Source organism: Lissotriton vulgaris, chromosome 6 (genome assembly GCF_964263255.1).
Source record: "Lissotriton vulgaris chromosome 6, aLisVul1.2, whole genome shotgun sequence".
In the NCBI taxonomy this organism is placed as follows: domain Eukaryota; kingdom Metazoa; phylum Chordata; class Amphibia; order Caudata; family Salamandridae; genus Lissotriton; species Lissotriton vulgaris.
The window spans coordinates 1,398,428,240-1,398,450,489 of record NC_141694.1 but is presented as its reverse complement, the minus strand read 5'-3'; positions in this window follow the sequence as shown (position 1 = coordinate 1,398,450,489).

Sequence of the window (22,250 nt, the reverse complement as noted above, 5' to 3'; positions counted from 1 at the left end):
ATTGAAATGTTCATGACTCTCTATCATTGTTTTTTCTTCAACGCGTACATAGCATTTTTTGTTGTTAAGTTGCTGGTATGCTTCAGCTAAGTATTTAGTTCTATCCCAAAGGACTACATTGCCCCCCTTATCAGCATTGCGCACTACGCAGTTATTGCACTCTAGCAGTTTTTTGATTAAAGCATAATACTCTTGTTGCTGCTTATTATTTGCTTTATTTGGATTCATGTCCTTTCCCAACTTCTTTAGTTCATTTAAGACCAATCCATTATAAACATCAACAGTGTCTTTAGCTGGTGACGGTGTGAAACGTGATCTTGGTCTAAAAGGTGTTGGGGCATCTTGGTTGATATTGATGTCTTCTTCCTGGGCAATTTTATCCGCAATGTCTTCTGGTTCCACATTTTGAGCTTCCATGTTTGTTGCTCTCAATTCCATCATTAAATCCATATCATCCACCCTTAGGTTATCCACAATTGCAGTGCCAGCCACGGGGGTTGCAGTTGTCTTGCGGCTCGGGTTTACAAGGAAATGTTTTTTAAGTTTAAGTAATCTTATGAACTTAAAAAGGTCAATACGAGTTTGTACAAAGTCCATGTCAGCCTCTGGGCAGAATGATAAGCCTAGTTCCAAAATTCTCTGTTCCCCCTTTGTCAATTGGATGTTTGTTAAATTGATGATGGTCATTTCTTTGGTGGAATTCTCTATTGCTTCGTCGATTTCTTCTTCTGCTTTTGATATCCGCGCCCGGCGTTTCGACCCCTTCCTCCGGTTTGCCCTCTGCCTCTTCCTCCTGGTGGTTCTGAGTTTGCACTCTGTGTTGGTGGCCTTTGACGCAAATTGTAGCGTCGCTCCACGTTTAAATAGCCTAGTTCATCTATTACAGATGGTATTACGCCCGGTGTCGGTCTATTAGTTTCTCCTTCCGTGTCATAATCAGAGCTTGTGACACTGCTTAGGTCGGATGATATATATCAATGATAGCTGCTTTCCACCGCCACTCCAGTCTTCCAAACAGCAAGCAGACACGGACCCAGAAATCGGTGCGGATGCGTTTCAGTCCTCCAGGGACCTTGATCACATGACAACGCTAGCAAGGTTAGTAGACCAATTATACTTTAGCACCTATGCACGTGTTGAATGACTAATAGTGAGCATGGAAGAAATATTCAGCATTTGCTTAAGGTAGAAAAAATATATATGTATATATGTGTGCGCTCTACTTCGTGCTTCATCCTGTGCTGGGGGAGATTAAAGGTGGACCTTGTTTATTGCTCCCTGAATGGGAGAGGCGCTTACGTGACTCCAGTGTCTTTTCCCAGCCTACCCAATAAATCGCTACCTGGAGGGGACTGCAAGTCCCAGGACTCTCTGCCCCGGAACACCTGGTGGAGAGTAGACACGCCCACAGCCCCAGGCGCCTTGTTAAGACCTTGCAGCACCCGCTATCGCGGGTGCCACAGCGCAATCTTGTGTTTCCCGGTGTGCGCTCTACTTCGTGCTTCATCCTGTGGTGGTGGAGATTAAAGGTGGACCATGTTTATTGCGCCCTGAATGGGAGAGGCACTCCCGTGACTCCAGTGACTTTTCCCAGCCTGCCCAACGAATCCCTACCTGGAGGGGACTGCAAGTCCCAGGACTCTCAGCCCCGGAACACCTGGTGGAGAATAGACACGCCACAGCCCTAGACAGTATTTAAACGATCTATTATAACCGCTGCGCGGGAGCGTGCGGGAGAAGCCCGGGACAAGGACGGGACAGTCCAAGGCCATCACAGGCTGGGTAGGGCCGGGCTGAGCCACCCTTCTAACCCTCCAACTCGGACTTGCGACAAGTAATTGCATCTCATAGTTATTATTTGTTGTTCTCCGATGTGCTCTATCCCCACTAACATAATATATTTGTCATCATTGGACTCATAGTTTTTCTAACAGGGATTATGGCTTTACTAGGCGATTCAGGGAGAAGATTATTACATTCTTCCACACAGAACGCATTGAGTGGCAGCATAACGGGCACATTGGATAGCTTTATTTCCCATGCGACGGTGGTAATTGAGCGGGAGATTGCGCTCACCGAGAAACGACTTTCTTTAGACCTTTTGTGTTCGAAGCGTTCCTCGTTGGGTGAAAGCAAAAATGCCACCACGCCTGAAAAAATTATTGGTCTATCCACTAGTCGGATTAGCTCAAGGAGCCCGAGTTTAGAGCAGGGAGGATTTAACTCTCTTTCCTCCTCACATAGCTCCCTTGATAGTATTATATTGCCCGATCTGATACTCCCGATCGCTATAACCGCTAAACGGGGAACTGCAACGGAGCTTCCCAAAGTCCTGGAGAACCCCATCAAGCAAGCAGGAAAGAGGAAGAGAGGTGGGGGCAGACAAATATGTAGTATTCCAAAAATCGCTAAGATATTTAATAAGCCGGCAAAAAAAGCCCTCAAAACCGATATACCACTACCAAAAATACCTTTAGCTAAACTCGTGAATCAGCAAAAAATTGTTCCAACTACTGGTTCAAATGGTCCCCCAAATACTACTCAAGATTCTGTTTACTTTGTAGAGCTTTTAGCCCAATTAGAGCAGTTGTTAAAATCGTTTATGCTCCCCCTGATTGAAAGACTGAGGGTTATTAACCAGAACATGGGTAAACTCCAGCAGGAAACCACAGAGAATACCCTGTTATTGAAAAATCTCTCTGTTAGTCTCCAGAAAAGAGTAATTATGAACCATCATAGTAAACCGAATATACCAACATTGCAACCACCACCTTTGGCTCCACTAACTGTGAAAGCAGGAATTCTCTGTCGAACACAGCGGTTGAAGGAATTGAGCCCTAACAATCAGAGGGTTTCTGTAAACCCGGGTAGTAAAGATGATAATAGCAAGCTGTTAAGATCGCCCATCCCCCCCACATCAAAGGGCACAGGTAAGTCAAGTGCTCAGTACAGATATTCCCCGAATGTACAAGTTATAGACCTCCCGCCAGAATCCACACCCCTGGTGATAATTCTTGGCAATGTACCCCCAATACCCGAAGGTTTGAAAGAAGATTTCAACCAATTGAAAAACAAGGTAATGCATTGGTTACACCATAACACCAGGGAAGGTCCTGGAGTTGGTAACAACATTATCATGGCGCGCCGGGTTTCGTGGTTGGGAAAATCTCCCAAAAGGAAAAACGGCAATTGCATTGTGATAAATTTCAACTCCAGTGTAATACCTCAGAGGATTTTCAGGGAAGTAGAACAGCGGGGGGGACTAAGAGGCCCGGGCATAGAGATTCTTCCCCTTGGTTACTTGTATAGATCTCCTACAGAGGCGTTTTATAATAGCAGGAAAATGGAGCCAAACAATAGGATACCAACTCCTAGAAACCAACAGGGAGGTGGCTATTCATCGAAGCCTGTTCCAAAGGCTCCTTCATGGGGGGGGCTGGGGGATGCCTTTTCCTTAGACCTATCCAATCGTTATGCAACTCTCTCCGGTCTTAATGATTGTGACTGGCTGGGTAAGGCCTGCTCTGTTGGTAATCATACTCATCCTACAAATACAGTTAACACCTTTTGTCCTGTAGCAGTGACTATCCTAGGCTTTGAGTGCGCATATAATGTAATTAACCTACCCAAACTACCAACTCCCATAGTTAAGCTGTCCAATAATGTGGGTCTGCCATGGGACAAGCAGAGCATTGATAAGGAATTGCGCTCCTCGCTTGATGGGGTGTCTTTAATTTCTAACGCTCCGCCAATTGTAGGTGGCGCATGCTTAAGCATGAATGGTGTAAATACAGCTAACTTAGCTGTGGCAGGATTGGTCCAAGTACCCAGTGGGGCGGAGGGGAATATAATATCATGGAACATTGCAGGGCTGGGTTCCAGACTTCAATCTCCTGAATGCATTTATTTTATAAATAGTTTTGATGTCTGTATTTTTTCAGGAGACTTGGGCCTGTGAGCCTCTTTTTGTTTTGGGTTTCCTGAATTTTTTTGTACCAGCTGTTAAGGGCCCCAAAGGCAGGCCAAAAGGGGGCTAACAATTTGGATTCGCCAAGAAGTCTGTGCTAGAATTGTAGAGTTACCCACCAAGAGCAGGGATATCCAGTTGGTTAGGTTATCACTGGGTGGTCAGGGTTCCTTGGACATCTATAATTTCTATGCTAGAGGGACAGGAGATGGGAAATCTTTGGTTTTGTCTGCCCTGGATGCCCTCATTGAGCTCCAGCCGAGTGAGAACAACCTGATTATTGCCCTCGATCTTAATATGACCTACGAGCCATTAACAGAAGGGGATTGGTGTTTGGGGAAGGAAGTGGATTCCCAGTGGGGAATCCCGAAATTGGAGCTCAAACAGATATGTAACTGGACTGACAACATAATCCAAATTAACGTGTTATGCTGTGAGAGAGGGCTCAGAGCTCTGAATGGTAGAACTCCGAGCGAGGGTCATGGTGAAAATACTTTCGATAATGGCCGATCCAAAAGTAGGATTGACTATGCCATGTGCAACCTGGCAATTTGGCACCTTATGAAGGATATGAGGGTTGTCGACAGACAGGAGAGTGATCACAACACCGTATGTATAACCCATAGCTTGTGGGGTAGAGAGCAAGGGGGTTTGAATATGGTTGAGCAGGCCGTAATGGAGACTGTCCCATTTAATGATCTGAGGAGGGTCAGGTGGGGATTAGTTTTGATGCATGATGGGGTGATGGAAAATATTAAAGTGGAATTGGATAAAACCATCGCCGCTATGGCCGCCTCTTCTGGGGAAGTGAATGATTTGAAGTTAATCACCTCCCTCCATAATAATTTCTTTGAAACTATAAGGGGTCACTTTGTTAATGTTGTAGAAAAGCCTGTGGGTAAAAAAATCTGTCCAACGAGAGTGGGGTGGTATAATAATACATGCAGATCTGCTAGAAAGTCCCTAGGTGTAGCCCTTAAAAGGAGAGTCCCCGATGCTGTCAGAATGGCTAGACAGAATTACAAGAAAGCAGTTCTTTTGGCAAAGAAACAATGGGACGAACAACATTGGCAGGAACTTAAAAAAGCAAGCACCGTAAAGGACTCCAAACTCTTTTAGAATATTGTTAAGTGGGGGAATGGTGGCCGTCCTGAGCCACCTGAAAATTATGTAACACAGAGGAGCTGGGTTGAGCATTTTGGCCCCCAATATTCTTGCTGTATCGAGGATAGGCTCGGGGAACCCATAGCTAATACCCTCTGTTTAGAACCACTTCTCAATATAGGTGATGTAACGGTGGCTTTGAAGGCTGTTTCAAGGGGAAAGGCTCCAGGCCCTGATGGAGTACCAGGCGATCGCTTTCTCTTAGATAATATGCACTGGGATAGATACATTTTGATGTTGGGTAACTCTGTGGCCCAAGGGGCCCCGGTTCCGAGGTCTTGGCAAGGGGCAGTAATAATCCCAATATATAAGAAAGGTGACAAAACACAAGCTGGAAATTACAGGCCCATCAGCCTGATCGACACAGTACAAAAAGTGATTGGGAAAATTATTTTGCAAAAAATATTTGACTGGACAGAAGAAGAAAACATCTTGTCCTCTTTTCAGGCTGGCTTCCGCAAACTAACGAGCACCATCAATCAGATCTTCCGCTTTACTCTATTGCATTGGAAGACTGTACTTTTAGGAAAGGGCAGCATCTATGCTGCATTTATAGATTTGCATGCAGCCTTCGATTTGGTGCCTCGATCAAACGTTTGGAATGAATTAAATAAGCTAGGAATGCCTTCTGAAATATTAACACTAGTGATGAGGTTGCAATAAAAAAATATATATATATGTATGAATTTATATTGTTATTCATTCACATTCAACAGATAATTCTCTGCATTTTTATCCATTGCTAATCAAAGTTTTAGACTTTGAATATTACCATTGTTTAAAGGTCAAGGTATATACTCATCACTACAAATAAATAGTAATAAATATGGTTGTAAAATGACATCCAATAGTAAAAACAATAGATCATCAAAATGTATTCTTAATAATCATTTCTAAAAAAGTTTTTAAAATCTTAATAAAAACCGTAATAAATATATTGATCCATAAAAAGAATTATATATGCATATATATATATATATATATATATATATATATATATATATATATATATATATATATATATATATATATATATTCAGGTTCACAGCGCGTAGTCAGCACGGCTACGCAAATGCACTCTCCCCAACAGAGAAAAGATCACTCCCAATCCTTTGTGTGCAGTTTCAAATTTTCTTTTAATCCATCATGTGCAGCATCGCGAACATAAACAACGCAAGCAACCCCAACGCGTTTCGGCGACCCTTCGCCTTGGTCACGGCGCGTTGGGGTTGCTTGGATTGTTTATGTTCGCGATGCTGCACATGATGGATTAAAAGAAAATTTGAAACTGCACACAAAGGATTGGGAGTGATCTTTTCTCTGTTGGGGAGAGTGCATTTGCGTAGCCGTGCTGACTACGCGCTGTGAACCTGAATCTGTTACAGGGTAACCTTTGCCCCTGGATTGCACCGCTGTTCTGGTGTCCCGGCAAACGCGAAGGAAGTGGAACTACACATATATATATATATGCAAACAATCTTCAAACCTCCACTGCACAGCGGCGAGAGAAGAGACAGACCCCACGTGTTGACAGGCAAAATGTTTTATTTAGTTCCTGTGCCTTCCAAAAGATGCAACGTTTCGACTAACGATGTAGTCTTGTTCACACACCACATTGCACAAGGTGGAAACTTTTTTTTATATTCTTTGCAGTGGAGACACACCCATCCGGGTCCCACCTCCAAACGTGAGTCACATGGTAAAAATTTAAAACAACCTCAATTTGATTAAAGGCACAGTGCATGGTAACCTCCTATGGTTGTAACAATGTTGCAATGCAAAGTAAATAATACAAGCATTGGACTATTTGACCTATTTGCATGAATTACTTTGTACCTTAAAAGTAAAACATTGTAAATAACCGCATGAATGCGTGAGTATTCATTAAAACAGTTTGCTTGGACACATATGCAATATAAATGCTCGTCGTTGGTCGCATTGGTAATGAGTTATGATTTGTATGCAGACTCATTCTGTAGGCTGTTATGTGATACAACCAAATTAAACAATGACCGCATGAATGCGTGAAAATCATATATATCATGGTAAGACTGAATCCAAAGATATACACCATTCCGATATACAAGGCATGCAACCTCAAAAGAAAATGTGTCATTGCAATTTATACTGATAAAACTTATATCCCAGTATTGCACTGTACTACGTTGTTAATAACCTGTACACATAATGACTTTAAACACCAAAACCAGCACCTACGTGTATGATACAATAATACAACAAAATATGATCGCCATTTCCCATATGTGCCACAGTATATGTACATATATACATTATTTGTGAGACTCAAATCATGATTACATGGGAACTATCTGCGCCAAAGGGTTGTGTAACCCCACAAGAAAATTATGTTCAAAGTGCATGAGTCAATACCCAGTGTTAAGAAAAAAATCACCCCAAAAAAAGTGAATCCGTGTGTTTGTGTAAAAAGAAAACTGAACTGTCTAAAAGACAAAAAACAACCAGAACTGTACAGAAATCAAACTACTGGATACCTAATGATAGGTGCTGTTTTAACAGGATTTCATGTATTTACACACTATCTACAATTGTGCTCACGTTGTACCCACTATGTACATTATTGTGCAGAGAAACATTGGCAATTGAATGTCCCTAAAGGAAATTATGAAGATCCTCCGTTGCATTCAACCCATTTGGTTGTTTGCTGTCGAGTTTGATAATGTATTGGGTTTCCAGCCGGCGCAGTAATCTCTCGCGGTCACCTCCTCGTTTGAGGGGGGCCACGGCGTCAATGACAAAATAGGTGAGACATGATAAATCCCTATTGTGCCTGATGTTAAAATGACGCGCCACCGGATATGCACCGTCGTGGTTTACAATGGCCCTGAGATGCTGCAGTATTCTCACATGCACCTGTGCGCTGGTACTGCCCACATAGCGTAAACCGCATGTGCAAGTTAGGACATATACCGCAAACTCCGTGCGGCAGTTGTAATTGCCGCGGATGGAATACTCAGTGTCAGTGAACGGAGTGCGGTAGTGAGTGGTATTTTGTCCAAACTTGCATGCCCGACAGGAGGAACATTTGTGAAAGCCCTTTCTCCCGAACCACTGATCCATCCTAGGTGTTTCTGGACTGGACCGTGAAAGTTTACTGCGCATACTGAATGCGCGCCTGAATGTAATCACAGGTTTTTCGGGAGTTAAATTGCGTAACACTGCATCTGTTTTTAGGACTGCCCAATGTTTATTGACAATGGATTTAATTTTGCGGTGCTGCTGGCTGAAAGTAGTTATAAGTCTGCTCGGGTTGGGGGTTGTGTTGCTTACAAGGGGTTTAGCTGATAGTAGGGATTCTCTAGTTCTATCCCCACTTTTCTTCAATGCAGTGGCAAGACAGGATTTGCTGTATCCTCTTGCCTCCAGTCTCGCAAGCATTGCAGACGCCCCTTCCTCAAATTTCGCCTGGGTGTTACATATTCGCTTAAGGCGTAGCAATTCCCCCAACGGGATGCTCATGATGACATGTTTGGGGTGGCCACTGCTGGCATGAAGGATACTATTACCAGCAGTGGACTTTCTGTGGAGGGCAGTAATAACATGATCATCGGTGATACTAATGGATACATCAAGAAATTCAGCAGTGCTTGTACTGATGTTGGAAGTAAAAAATAAGTTGAATCTGTTTTTGTTGAGTGTATTTACAAAACTTTGAGCACTGCTGACATCACCCTCCCATACACAAAAAATATCATCGATAAACCGCATCCAATATTTAACATGCTCAAAACCAGAAACGCCTGGAAGTTCCTGCTCCTCCCACAGCCCCACGTGCAAGCACGCGTAGCTGGGAGAGAAGCAGGAACCCATAGCTACACCTCGTATCTGCCTCCATATGTCCTTGCCAAACAAGAAAAAGTTATTGTTCAAACACCACAGTACCAAATCACATATCATTTTGTTGTGGCTGGAATATGCACATGACTTACGTCCCAGGAAGTGTCTGATACCCTCAATTCCTGTGTGGTGCTCGATACACGTATACAAAGATTCAATGTCCAGGGTTATTATGCACCAGTCCTTTTGCCAAGGTATAGTCTCCAATTTGGACAAAAAGTCTCCAGTGTCCTTGATGTAGCTGGGTAACCCCTGGACATGTTCTTGTAGATAGAAATCTATGTACCTAGAAACATTTTCCCCCATGCTGTTGATTGCGGAGATGATAGGTCTCCCGGGGGTTGGATTCTGTTTCTTGTGCACCTTAGGGATTAAATATAAGTGCGGGATAACTGGATGTTCCTTCAGTAAAAATGTGCATTCGGTGGAGGTAATTAGGCTGTCTCTTTTGTAGCCTAACAGCATTTTTTTTATGCTTTCCTTCGCCTGTTTATATTGAACACCATTGCTCAATACATAACAACTTGCGTTATTCAACTGGCGTTTTGCTTCCGCAATGTATTCCTCCTTCTGCCACAACACAATGTTCCCCCCCTTGTCCGAGGGACTGACAATGATTTCCTGATTTTTTGACAGTTTATTCATTAGATTGTGGTATTCCATGGTTGGAAAGTTGGGCGTTTCCTTAGTGTGGTGGAATTTCCTATTGAGTTTTTTCAGATCTTCCACAATGCAGTCATGATATGTGTCCACCGCGTCCTTCGGCATGACGGGGACAAATTTGCTTTTTGGTTTAAAGGGACTTTCACCGGCACCCTTTTGGGGGACATCAATTTCACGTAGTTCCCTTTGGGTGTCAGGAACATCTGCATTGGTATCATCACTTGCTGGATTGGCCTTGCTCAGATTGCACAAGGTGATGAGAGTTCTCGCATCGTTGGCAGGTACTAGAGTGAGACTCTGCTCGGTAGTTGTTTTTTTGCTAGAGTCCACTGAGGTAGTGTCGGATTTTGATTTGACTGCATATAGTTTTTGCAGTTTTAGTTTTCTTATGTAGAGATAGACATCAGCTCTAGTGTTCGTGTAGTTAAAAGAGCTCTCCGGGCAAAAGTTCAAACCTAATTTGAGGATCTGTTCTTCAGCAGTGGTTAACGTCATATTCGATAAGTTGACTATTGTACTTGCGTCAATTATTGCTTGTTGGTTTTCTTTTTGAACCATTTCTTTTTTTGCACTTGCGGCTCTTTTGGCACGCTTTCTTCTTGCCCTCCGCCTTGCGTTTTTCCCTTTCCGGCGTTGCGTGAGCGTGTCCGAGGGCCTTGTGCTTGCATTTGAGCCTCCACTAAAAAATCAATTTCCTCACCTACATCAAAAATCTCCAAAGAGAGATTTTCCTCTGTGAGACTTAGCATTGATCCGCATGAGCTGGATGAGCCAGCCAGAGAAATGGTATCCGTTGACGTTAACTCCAGATTTTCCATTGCTGTCCCTGCGTTGGGTTGAGACACGGTTGCCTTTGTCTTTAAGGCTGTTTTCTGTATTTGCCGCTGTTTTTTTGCTTGGTCATATTTGCGAGCAAATGTGTAAATTTGTCCGGTCTCATAATCATTGAGATCCCTTGCAAATTTATTGATTTTCCGTGTCTTGATTTTATCCTCGTGTTTTTTAAGGCGCTCACTAATATCCTTGCGTCCTTTGGTGATTATTGCCTGGGTCTCCACATCATTTATTGCATCTAAATCCTTGTTAACTTGCACTATTTCCTCCAATAGTGCAGCCCGGTATATGATGGCATATTTGATCAGCAACTTAATTAGATTCATGGATGCCCCTAAGTTGAGTTCTCCCCATTCCTTAAGCATATTGGGGTTTGGATCCATGAAGCTGGGAGCCAGCATAATTCGCAGCCCTCTGGGGACGCGTCCAACTTCTTCATATTTAGTGAGCAATTTGTGCTCCCACCACTTTGTGATTTCCGAGCGCGACTTTTTTTCCAATAATGTTAGCATTTTTTTCACATCCTGATTTCCTGTAGTGTCGGCGTTAGCTTGGATGCGTTTGTTGCCTGTTCCGCGTGGTATCTGGGCAAACAAAGCGTCCGCCGCCGCTTCCCGTTCCGTTTCAGAACTGGCTGCCATGACCTCTAGCAGCTCAGTTAACAGGTGTCGTTTTGGAAGTTAATTATGCGTGCACCGATCTTTAAGGAACTCGGGTTGGAAATGAATAAAACCCACTGCGCGTAGCTGCACGCCTATATATATATATATATACATATATATCTTGACATGTCATAGCAGTATTATAAATGTATAAATACAGTGCAAAATGTATCAGGATGAATCCTAAATGATGATAGAGAGTTAGCTGGTTTAACTGCCCAGTTAAAAAATTCTACCTAAAAAAAGAGAGTAATATCTTCCATGTTTAAAAGGAATAAGTGTTAAAAAAAGTGGCAAAAATCATCTAAAAGTTATTTATAAAAGGTAGTCCTCTCTTACTTAAGTTCAAGTAAAAAGAGGAGTGACCCAGGAATTAACCCATATAATCCTGCTGAACCATAAAGTATATAAGTGTATGTGAGATTAAGTGTAAAAAAGTGGGGTCGCTGTTGTTGATGGCCCTGATGTGTTGCAAGATTCTTTTGCTGGCAGGTCATTTGGTACTACCTATGTATTTGAGAGGGTATGAACATTCCAATACATATATAGCAAATTCTGTCTTGCAGTGTAGGGGTTTGTTAATTTTAACCTCCTGTGTGTTGAAGGCAGTGCAATAACTTTTTTTGTTTACACCATACTTGCACGCCTTTACACGATTTGCATTTGGTAAAGACATTGGGGACCATCAACCAATTTGTGGGAGTTGATGTTTTAGGACTGCTTGAAAGCAGCTTACTGTGCATGGAGAGGGCTCTTTTGTAGACAAAACTAGGCTTGACTGGAAGGTTGTGACCAATAATAGGATCACTTTTGACCAGTGCCCAATGTTTGTGTATAATTTTTCTGATGGATTTTTCTTGGGAACTATAGGTGGTAATAAGTCTGAGGTCATTCTTGGTGGAATTGGTGTTTTGGCCCGTTTCACCAGCTTTATTGTGAAGAAGGAGATCCTTTCTACTGAGACCCTGAGTGTTGTTGATTGCCTTATTAAAGGTTTTGACTGGATACCCCTAGCTAAGAATATCTTTTTGCTTAGCTGCTGGGCTTGAACCAAATCGTTTGATTGCTACAGATTCTCTTTAAACGTAGCATCTCGCCATAGGGGATACTGTGCACGAGGTGGCGTGGGTGAAAGCTAGAGAAGTGTAACACAGAATTCCCTGCCGTTTCTTTTCTATATAACTCCAATCTGTCTCCGTTTACATAAACCTCCACATTGAGAAAATTGATCTTACAATTACTAATGGTGGAAGTAAAGTTGCAATTAACATCATTTTCGTTAACAAGTTTGACAACGTTTATAACTTGTACCCATGATCCATCCCACAAAATGAACAAATCATCAATGTATCTGAAATACAATTTTACACGATTGTTGTAGATGTTGCTGTACATGCCTCTGAGAACCAGCTCCTCCCACCAGCCCATAAATAGACAGGCGTACGTAGAGGGGGGAGAAGCTGGCTCCCATTGCAACTCCCCGCATTTGTTGATAAAACGTTTGGTTAAACAAAAAATAATGTTATTTAAACAGAAGCTAATCATATTCAGTAGCATAGCATCATGTTCAGGGCAAGTGATCCTATTCCTGTTAAAAAAAAAATTCTACCACCCTGAGGCCGTCTTTATGTTTTATGCAGGTGTATAGAGAAGACACGTTAAGAGATAGTATTGTTTGTCTTAAAATCATCAATTTTAGATAAAAAGTCACTGGTATCTCTTACGTAAGATGGTAGATTTTGCACCTAATCTTGAAGAAAAAAGTCTACATATTTGGAGGCATTTTCTAAAAGACTTCCTCTAGCTGATATGATGGGTCTACCGGGGGGCTTGGAGGCATTTTTGTTAAGCTTGGGGATAAAATAGATATTTGGGATGATAGGATGATTGTTCCTAATAAATTGGTATGCGTCCATATTTAACAATCCCATGCTCTTCCAAGCCACCAGTTTGGCATAGAAATCCTTTGTAATTTATTTTGATGCTGCATCATTGCAGAGTCAATAGCAAGTTCTATCATTTAACTGTGATAAGGCTTCTTGCATGTAGTCCTTCTTGGCCCACAAAACTACATTTCCACCTTTGTCTGAGTTTCTTACAATGACATTTTTGTTGCTCTGTAATTTGTTTATCAATTGATAGTATTGTCTATTGTTATTTGTCATTTTCCTCTTGGCATTAGAGATTTTGTGATTTAACATTTTTATTTCACTGACCACATTCTCGCTAAAAATGTCAATCCCATCCCTTATAAGAATAGGAGTAAACTTAGATCTCCTTTTAAAGTGGGTGTTTTTCTTCATTGTGATTTCATTACTCTGAGGACTCATGATTGGAGTGGGAGAAATGGCTTCTGTTTCCACACTTGCATTCTCCGAATGCAGCTCAGTTAGGACCTGCAGTAAAGAAAGTTCAGTTGCCAAAGAAGTCTGTGACTGTTCTTCTGTAGACTCGCTGTAGGCATTGTGGACGCTCATTTCCATTTTTGCTTCTCTCATGGCATGATATTTTTGGAGTTTCAACTTCCTCACAAATTTATAGATGTCCACGTGGGTATTGGGATAATCAAAGTTCGATTCTTTACAAAAGGATAGGCCCAATGCTAAGATTTGTATTTCTGCCTGATTGAGCTCTACCTCCAAAAGATTGATTACTGTTCTTTTGTTGTCTTCAATGGCAGTTATCTCCGGTTCCACCCACCCCTCCTGCGTTTCTTGTTGCTTCTGCAAGTGGGTGGCTTGTTTCCCTGCCTTTCGCCTTTGCTGCCTCCTGTAGTTTCTCCTCTGCCTGCTGGTTTGTTTTGTGGCCTGGGGCGGAGTGTGGCTCTCCGTTCTTCGGCTAAAAAATGTATCTCCTCAGCGGGCGAGGGTGTCACCCGCGATTGATTGAGCGGGGGTCTGCTGCTGTTTCCCTCGGTTTCACTCTCTACTGCAGTGCTGAGGTCTAAGTAGGAGGAATTGCCCACAGGTAGTCTTGACGCTGTTGCTCCCATTGTTTGTGCGGTTGTGGCAGCATACTTTAATGACTTTATGGCTTCATATTTTCTGGAGAAGGTGAAGATTCGGCCGCTGTAGTAGTCCACTCGGTCCCAGTGGAACTTGAAAGCTTTCCACTCTTTTATCTTGTCTTCTTCCTTGCGCAAGCGCACTGTCATTTCTTTTTTAAGCCTTGCTACTTCATCTGCGGGATCCAAAAGAGTGATTTCAGCTGTTAATTTCTATATGCGATCTTGGAGCTCAATCCTATCTATTTCGGCATACTTGACTAGTATTTGTACTAGACTTCTGGACGAGTCCAAATTGCAGTGAGCCCACTCTTTCATCATTTCAGAGTTTGGTTGCTCGTAGCAAGGTGCCGTTAATATTCGCAAACCTCTGGGGATCCTTCCTACGTCAAGGTAACATTGTAAAGATTTGTGCTCCCACCATTTTCCTTGTTCGATGCACATCAACTTTTCAAGCGCTTTCATCTTGCTTTTTAAATCCTCATTATTTTTTGTAACATTGGCCCGTTTGTTGAAACATGCTACTTACAGGGGGCTTATTATCAACCAGTTCCGAGGCCCCCACCTTGCGGTCTTTTAGCGTGTCTGCGGACATAATAATTAACGAAAGTGATTTTGTTTCGGCATATTTCGGGATCCGTAAAGTATTCAGTAATCTCCTGAACTCATACGCCGTAAGCACAACAATCACCCCTCTGTTGCCGTTTGTCCTACCTTTCTCGTCTTGCTGTCAACTCGAGAGTCCTCCGACACTACGAGAGCAGGTTCCGATCCTGGCGGCTCGATTCTGGCCAAGTGGGGCAGACTGTTAGGAGCTTCCTTCCAAATGCAGAGTCCTTCCGGTCGAAGACGCGGAGGGATAGACTTTGCTTTTGCAGTCGTCACAAGTTGATAGGGGGTCCGTGGAGAACTGGTCAAAGCCTCGCCAGTTTAAATATCAATGATAGCTGCTTTCCACCACCACTCCAGTCTTCCAAACAGCAAGCAGACACAGACCCAGAAATCGGTGCTTAAGATACTAGTTTATTCTCCGCCATTATGCGTTTCAGTCCTCCAGGGACCTTGAGCACATAACAACACTAGCAAGGTTAGTAGACCAATTCTACTTTAGCACCTATGCACGTGTTCAATGATTAATGGTGAACATGGAAGAAATATTCAGCATTTGCTTAAGGTAGAAATAATATATATGTATGAACGGTCATTCACATTCAACAGATAATCCTCTGCATTTTTATCCACTGGTAATCAAAGTATTAGTCTTTGAATATTACCATTGTTTAAAGGTCAAGGTATATACTCATCACTACTAATAAATAGTAATAAATATGGTCATAAAATGACATCCAATAGTAAAAACAATAGATCATCAAAATGTATTCTTAATAATCATTTCTAAAAAAGTTTTAAAATGTTAATAAAAACCTTGATAAATATATTGATCCATAACAAGAATTATATATGCATATATATAGCTTGACATGCCATAGCAGTTTTATAAATGTATTAATACAGTGCAAAAAGTATGTATATATATATATATATATATATATATATATATATATATATATATATATATATATATATATATATATATCAAAGTTCCACGTTCTTCAAGAAAAAAGAACTGCACTCCAATGCAGGTGGGTCCAGCAGTCTCCCGCAGGGTCCTTTATTCATATAAAACCAGCGTACACAATTGGACATTTCCAAACCCCAATGCATTTCTGGGATCCTTCCCCTTGATTACGGGCATGCGATATTTGGATCACGTTTGCACAATCAAGTCCCACGAAATGTATACATCCCGCCCACAGATGGGCCTCCTGGGACTTGTAGTGCCACAAAATTCCCCTCAGATAGTTTCCACTATCTCAGGCACAAATATTGTCCTTTACCAAAGCTCAAATGAACCTCCAATTAGTATTGTCAGTAGTCTTGAAAGAGACCTGTACTCTGCCTCGCTTTCCAAGATCCTGAAAGCAGCAGTCCACCCCCTTATGGTGGCAGTACAGTATCAGACCTTGGACAGGCCAGTAAAACCAAAGCTCCACATTGTCCTAAAAAACAGAACTGCACTCCAATGCAGGTGGGTCCAGCAGTCTCCCGCAGGGTCCTTAAATTCATATAAAACCAGCATACACAATTAGACATTTCCGAAGCCAAACGTGTTTTGGGGATTCTTCCCCTTGATCACGGGCATGCGATAGTTGGATCAAGTATGCACACAAAGTCCCATGAAATGTATACATACCGCCCACTTAATGGCCTCTAATTAGTATCGCCAGTAGTCTTGAAAGAGACCTGCACCCTGCCTCGCTTTCGGAGATCCTGAAAGCAGCAGTCCTCCCCCTTATGGCGAGGGTGCAGTCCCCCGACCTTGGACAGGCCAGTAAATCAAAGCTCCACGTTGTCCAAAAAAACTCCATCCATTAAATTCCAAAAGTCACAATAAGGTTGTTTCACTTTCGGAAAAAAATGGGACATGTCTATGTGGATGGACAGAGCTCTGACTACATCCAGAGAATGAAGACATTGTTCCTCAGGAGAAGAAGGATGCTCAAATAATATTGGTATGATCACCTCTTGAAATCTATTAAAAAAGGAAGCCCCTTCATCAAAAATGAATGATCTGTTGATAAAAAAAGCTGCATCTTCTGAAAAAGAGAGACAGGGAGGCCCTCCAAAAGGGTTTCTAATCCTAGAAACCTTCTAGCTGACATTACAGCTACCGAAAAGCAGACTTAATTATCAGGAAAATAACATTCACTGAATTCAAATTTTCGAAGGGATGAGTCAGCAAAGTCACCAAAACCATAGGGCCGTCCCATGAAGGAACCAATGTTTTATCATTAATCTTTGATAAAGAAAAACTTTAAACAATCGAATAGCTGATCCTGAGATTTAAGAGTCGAAAAAAGCAGATTGAGATTGAAACTTAGAATAAGAATAATCACACCATGCATTAAAAGTCATCTAATGCCTACCATGGGATTTAATAGGAAATGGCCTCCTAGAATTCTGGATAACCTTTACTAGATGAGGGAACCCTTATGCTGCAACCCTCTATTTTCAATTTCCAGACTATTAAGGCAAACCTATCTAGAAGTGGATTTCCCAGCTGTCAAAGAGTAGAAGGAGCGGATGGAATTTGCCATGTTTCCTGAGTCGCTAGGCACTTCAGAACAAAGTACCCATATTGCCTGTGTTAGAAAGGAGCTACCAGATTAAGCCCACTCTCTATCCCTTACAACTTGATTAACCTTCTGGGAAAAAGAGTAAAGGGTAAGCATATAAGTAGATTTAGGTGCCTAAATTACTAACAGGCATTAGTCTCAGAGGCTGGAAGGGTGGGGGCTGGTTTTGGAGCGGCGGGGGCTAATTTTGATACTGGGGGCCGATTTTGCACTGATGTTCCAATATCAGCCCAAGTAACAAAATCAGCAGTGCAGGGGCTGGTTTTGTTAAACAGCAGTGCTTCATGCTTGCCTCCCTCCCATGGGGGTGGGGGCCAGTCCAACAAAATTGCCAGGGCTGCTATGGGTTTCAAGTCTTGCCCTGACTACATGACTTCTGGAGCAGTCAAAAAAGACACCCCTGATATGAACCTCCCTGAATTTCAACAAGTGATTCTCTGGCCTGGTACTCAGAAAATACCCCACTACACTCAGGGAGCTGGACTTGACTTAAGAGAATGTCAACATATTGTTATATCATATCAAATTATGCAGTTTAAGGATAAACTTCTTCAATAATTTGAAACACCTGAATCGGAATCAAGGAAGCCAGTTTACTCAGAGCATGTGTAGATATTCACAGTCTCTGAAAAAGTGTTTGGTTAGTTATTAGAAGGGAACCCGTATATTCTCCCTGACATGAGCCAAGATGGAAGGCAGTAAATCCTTCCCAATACATCCCTTTCCTCATCTGGAGTAATATCCAATTCACCACTTTTACTTCAGAAACATCAGAACGGGACCCTAAAGAAGTCAGTTTACTTGAATCATGCATTGGGTTTCACTTTTTCCCCATATCAGCCAAAGTCTCTAATATTATTCAATTAACCCTAGCATCATCAGTTTCTTTCAAGACAGAAATGCTCCTTTTCAAGAGTAGGGAAGGAGATCTTGACTTCTAGGTGGCAGAAGAGGAGGGAGAAGTATGCATTACTCCTCTTCCTTTTGTGCTTTCACACGCGGCACCAGATAAAAGATAAATCTAGGAATGACCGTGCTCCAAAAAAAGTTTACTGCTTTATCTCTCAGCCCTTGCATAGGAAACTAAGTTTCTTCCTCTAACATTAAGGACTGCTACTGTTGTGACCATTTTAGGACACTATTGTAATTTTCCCGATCCATGCCCTTATATAGGTATAAATCACCATATCCTTATATAGGCATAGAAATCATAACCATATTTAGGCATAGCTCATGCAGTCCAAGTACAGCAGGGCTACTTCCGCTAGTTCAGAAAATCTACAACAATTTCTTGGAAAACTTGTCTTCAGCAGCTAGGGACTTTCCCTTGTTTGAGAACTGACTTGTCCAAGAACTCATGGAGTTTTCAAAGAACTGAGAGTCTTTAATGTCGTTATTATGTCCACCTTTATGTCAAACTCGATACCGTCACGGTATAAATATGCCCACACTCGCCCGAGCAAACACACGGTGGTTTGAAGCAGTTCGACTATCTACTTGCCCGACATGCCCTGCTACAGCAAGTTATGAAGGAAGCCGACCCTCCAGCAGACGCACTGAAAGATATTCTGTCTTGTCTCCCGCCGAGAAATCCAGCTCCAGTGTTTCCAAGCTACCCTTGCGGGTTGTTGGGAAATCAAGTCCAGAGACTGACCTTCTCCATTCTAAACTAAGGTACGGAGCTGATTAGACCCTTAGAGAAATCCTGGGCAGATTCTTGGCAAAAAATACTACATTTATGCTCCACCTCACTTACTTCTTCCCTCGTACTAAGCTTATGTTAGGTACACCGGGGTAGGCGTATTTTAGAAGCACCAGTTGAGTACTTTTAGCCTCTGTTATTTATGTATGTATTTATCTATGGTTTAGGAATCATACAATGCTCTTACAGTATTATTTTATCCTACTCTTTATACTGTATGCAATATATTTTATAAACAGTTTTACGATTGTAGCAGTTCATTTCTTATGCTTAAGAAAGAAGACTGTTCAATGAATCCTTTTATTGAAAACGCCTATCTTTCTACTTTCTCTGCACCTCTAGTGAAACAAAGCATGCATGATTGACTGAGTGAAATATCTATCTATTGTTTCCACGACTCTGAAGATACGTTTTATTTTGGGGAAACAAAGTTGTCATGTTTATGAGGTTGTCAGAGACTAATCCGTTCTTGTGAATTCGAGAAAGTTTCTAGGGACTTCTGAGCTAGCTGGCACACACAATTAAGTCTAGTATATTCGATAGAGACCTAGTCGACCTCAGTCCTACGTCTAATCTATAGGATATACTATTCCAATGCGCAAAGCCTATTGGTAATATAGGAACTACTCTACACTACCACAATGGAAGACAAAACAGTACTTTCTCACTTCATAGAACAGAGCTAAGATCCTCTTTAAATATACCCAAAAAGTAAAGTAGTTTTTATTTCCTTCCCAATCCTCACTGAGCTGGGACCGAAGCTCCGTACAAGCCAAGTCGGCGGTCCGCTGCCCTTATTAAAATGCGACTGCCTTCACGGTGGTCATATAGTGTATATTTTCCATTGCAGCTTGTGCTGCAGGCTGCAGCTCATGCCGCAAAAGAAAATGTACACTTTAAAAACATCCCTGCACTGTGCTGCAGGCTCCATGCTGTACCTGCCACGCGGTGCAGGGATGTTTAGGGGGGCACAATGGGTACCCCCATGCCCCATAGCAGGGGGCCAGGGGGAAAGGGGGCCCTACTAGCTGCTCCCAAAGTCACTTTCTGCATGCCTCTTCATGGCGGGCGAACTGCCATGAAAGGGCAGGTGGAGAGTTACATAGTAATCCCTAAAGCAGCGCCTGAGCTGGCACTGCACTTATTGTAGGGATTACTGACCTTCCAATGGTCCGATGGGTTTCTTGAGCGCATCAGAAATCATCGGAATGTCCCTTCGCCTGTTACCTCTGATCGCACTCGTTGTAATACATCAGTCGGACCGCAGCAACAGATGGCATTTGAACTGCATCTGATGAGCCGTTGGATACGGTCCGACAGCCATCAGAATAACCCTCTCAGTATTTGGTTAGAAAATTGTTTTGTGGTAAAGGATGTCTGATTTTGCAACCCTTTCCCCCTTCTAATGGCTAAATCTGCATATTAATTGTAGGCACTGTCCTATAATACTGATTATGAACTCCTCTGTTTATGCACTTTATCAAATATTTGGGTGACTTGGTTTAGAAGGCTACACCTGTTTTTCCCTTTCCCCAAAATATGCACTTTTGGCAATGTTTGAATATTAAATCCGCCCTTTCCCAATGTTTGTGATATTGTAGATTGAATAATAAATCTGAATACACTCTACTTATGCACTTTTTGCAAGGTTTATTGGCCTAAGTTTAGAATAATAAATCTGATCCCTCCATTTATACACTTTAACCAGTAATGGCTGTCTTGCTGTATTAGAGTTTGAATAGTAAATCTGATCCCCTCCATTTCAAAGTGTTGGCTGGACTGGAAAAAGAATAGTAAACCAGGCATCCTCTTTGTAAGCACGTTCTCCAATGTATTTGGTATTGAGGTCTGAATAGTAGATCTCACCTCCTACATGTATGCACTTTCTACATTACTTGTTGGGCTAGAGTTCGAATAATAAATCTGATCACCTCTATTTATCCACTTTCCACATTGTTTGTTTGGCTTGAGTTAGAATAGTAAATCAAACATCCTCCGTTTATGGTCTTCCTCCATTGTTTGTTGCATAGGAGTTTAAATAACACATCTGACCATCTACATTTATTCACTAACTCCAGTGCTTGTGGTATTTGAGTCTGTATGGTAAACCGTATCCACTTCTTTAATCCACTTTCCACAATCTTAATGGTTGTAGTGTTAGTGTATTTAATATAGCAATAAATATGTTCACCTTCTCTTAGTTTCATGCATTACACTTAAAATATCAGAGTTGAAGTTGCATATATTTTGTAGGTAAATAATGGAAGCATAATGGAAGCATTTTCAACACCTTAAAATTATGAACATTATTCGAATAATAACATCATAAGTTCTATTTTTTTAAATAGTTATTGACATTGTTTCTAGATTGTAAATATTGACAATAAATTTTAATATTAAACTGAATTCAACTATTTGCATTAGATGTTTCTAATATTTTAAAGTAATTGATGTCTTTGTTATGTTATGACTATTTGTAGAGCTCACAACTCACCTAAGAGGTTATCAGGGAGCTAGAAAAGCTGGGTACTGAGATGGATGTGTATCAATCAATCAATCAATCAATCAAAGACATTTATAGAGCGCACTACTGACCCGTAGGGTCTCAAGGCGCTTAGGGGGGGGGTGCCGTTACTGCTCGAACAGCCAGGTCTTGAGCTTCTTCCTGAAGGAGAGGTGGTCTTGGGTCAGGCGCAGGTCGGCCGGGAGGGAGTTCCAGGTCTTGGCCGCCAGGTAGGAGAAGGACCTTCCTCCTGTTGTCGCTCTACGGATGCGTGGGACGGCGGCGAGGGCGTGGCTGGCTGATCGTGTAGGGCTTTGTGTGCGTGGGTGAGGAGACGGAAGGTGATTCTTTTGTTGACGGGGAGCCAATGCAGGTCTCTCAGGTGTCCGGAGATGTGGCTGTTTCGTGGGATGTCGAGGATGAGTCCGGCTGAGGTGTTCTGGATCCGCTGGAGTCTCTTCTGGAGCTTGGCGGTGGTTCCGGCGTCGAGGGCGTTGCCGTAGTCCAGTCGGCTGGTGACAAGGGCCTGGGTGACGGTCTTCCTGGTCTCCGTGGGGATCCACCAGAAGATCTTCCGTAGCATGCGCAGGATGTTGAAGCACGACGAGGAGACGGCGTTGACTTGTCTGGTCATGGAGAGGGAGGAGTCCAGGATGAAGCCCAGGTTGCGTGCGTGGT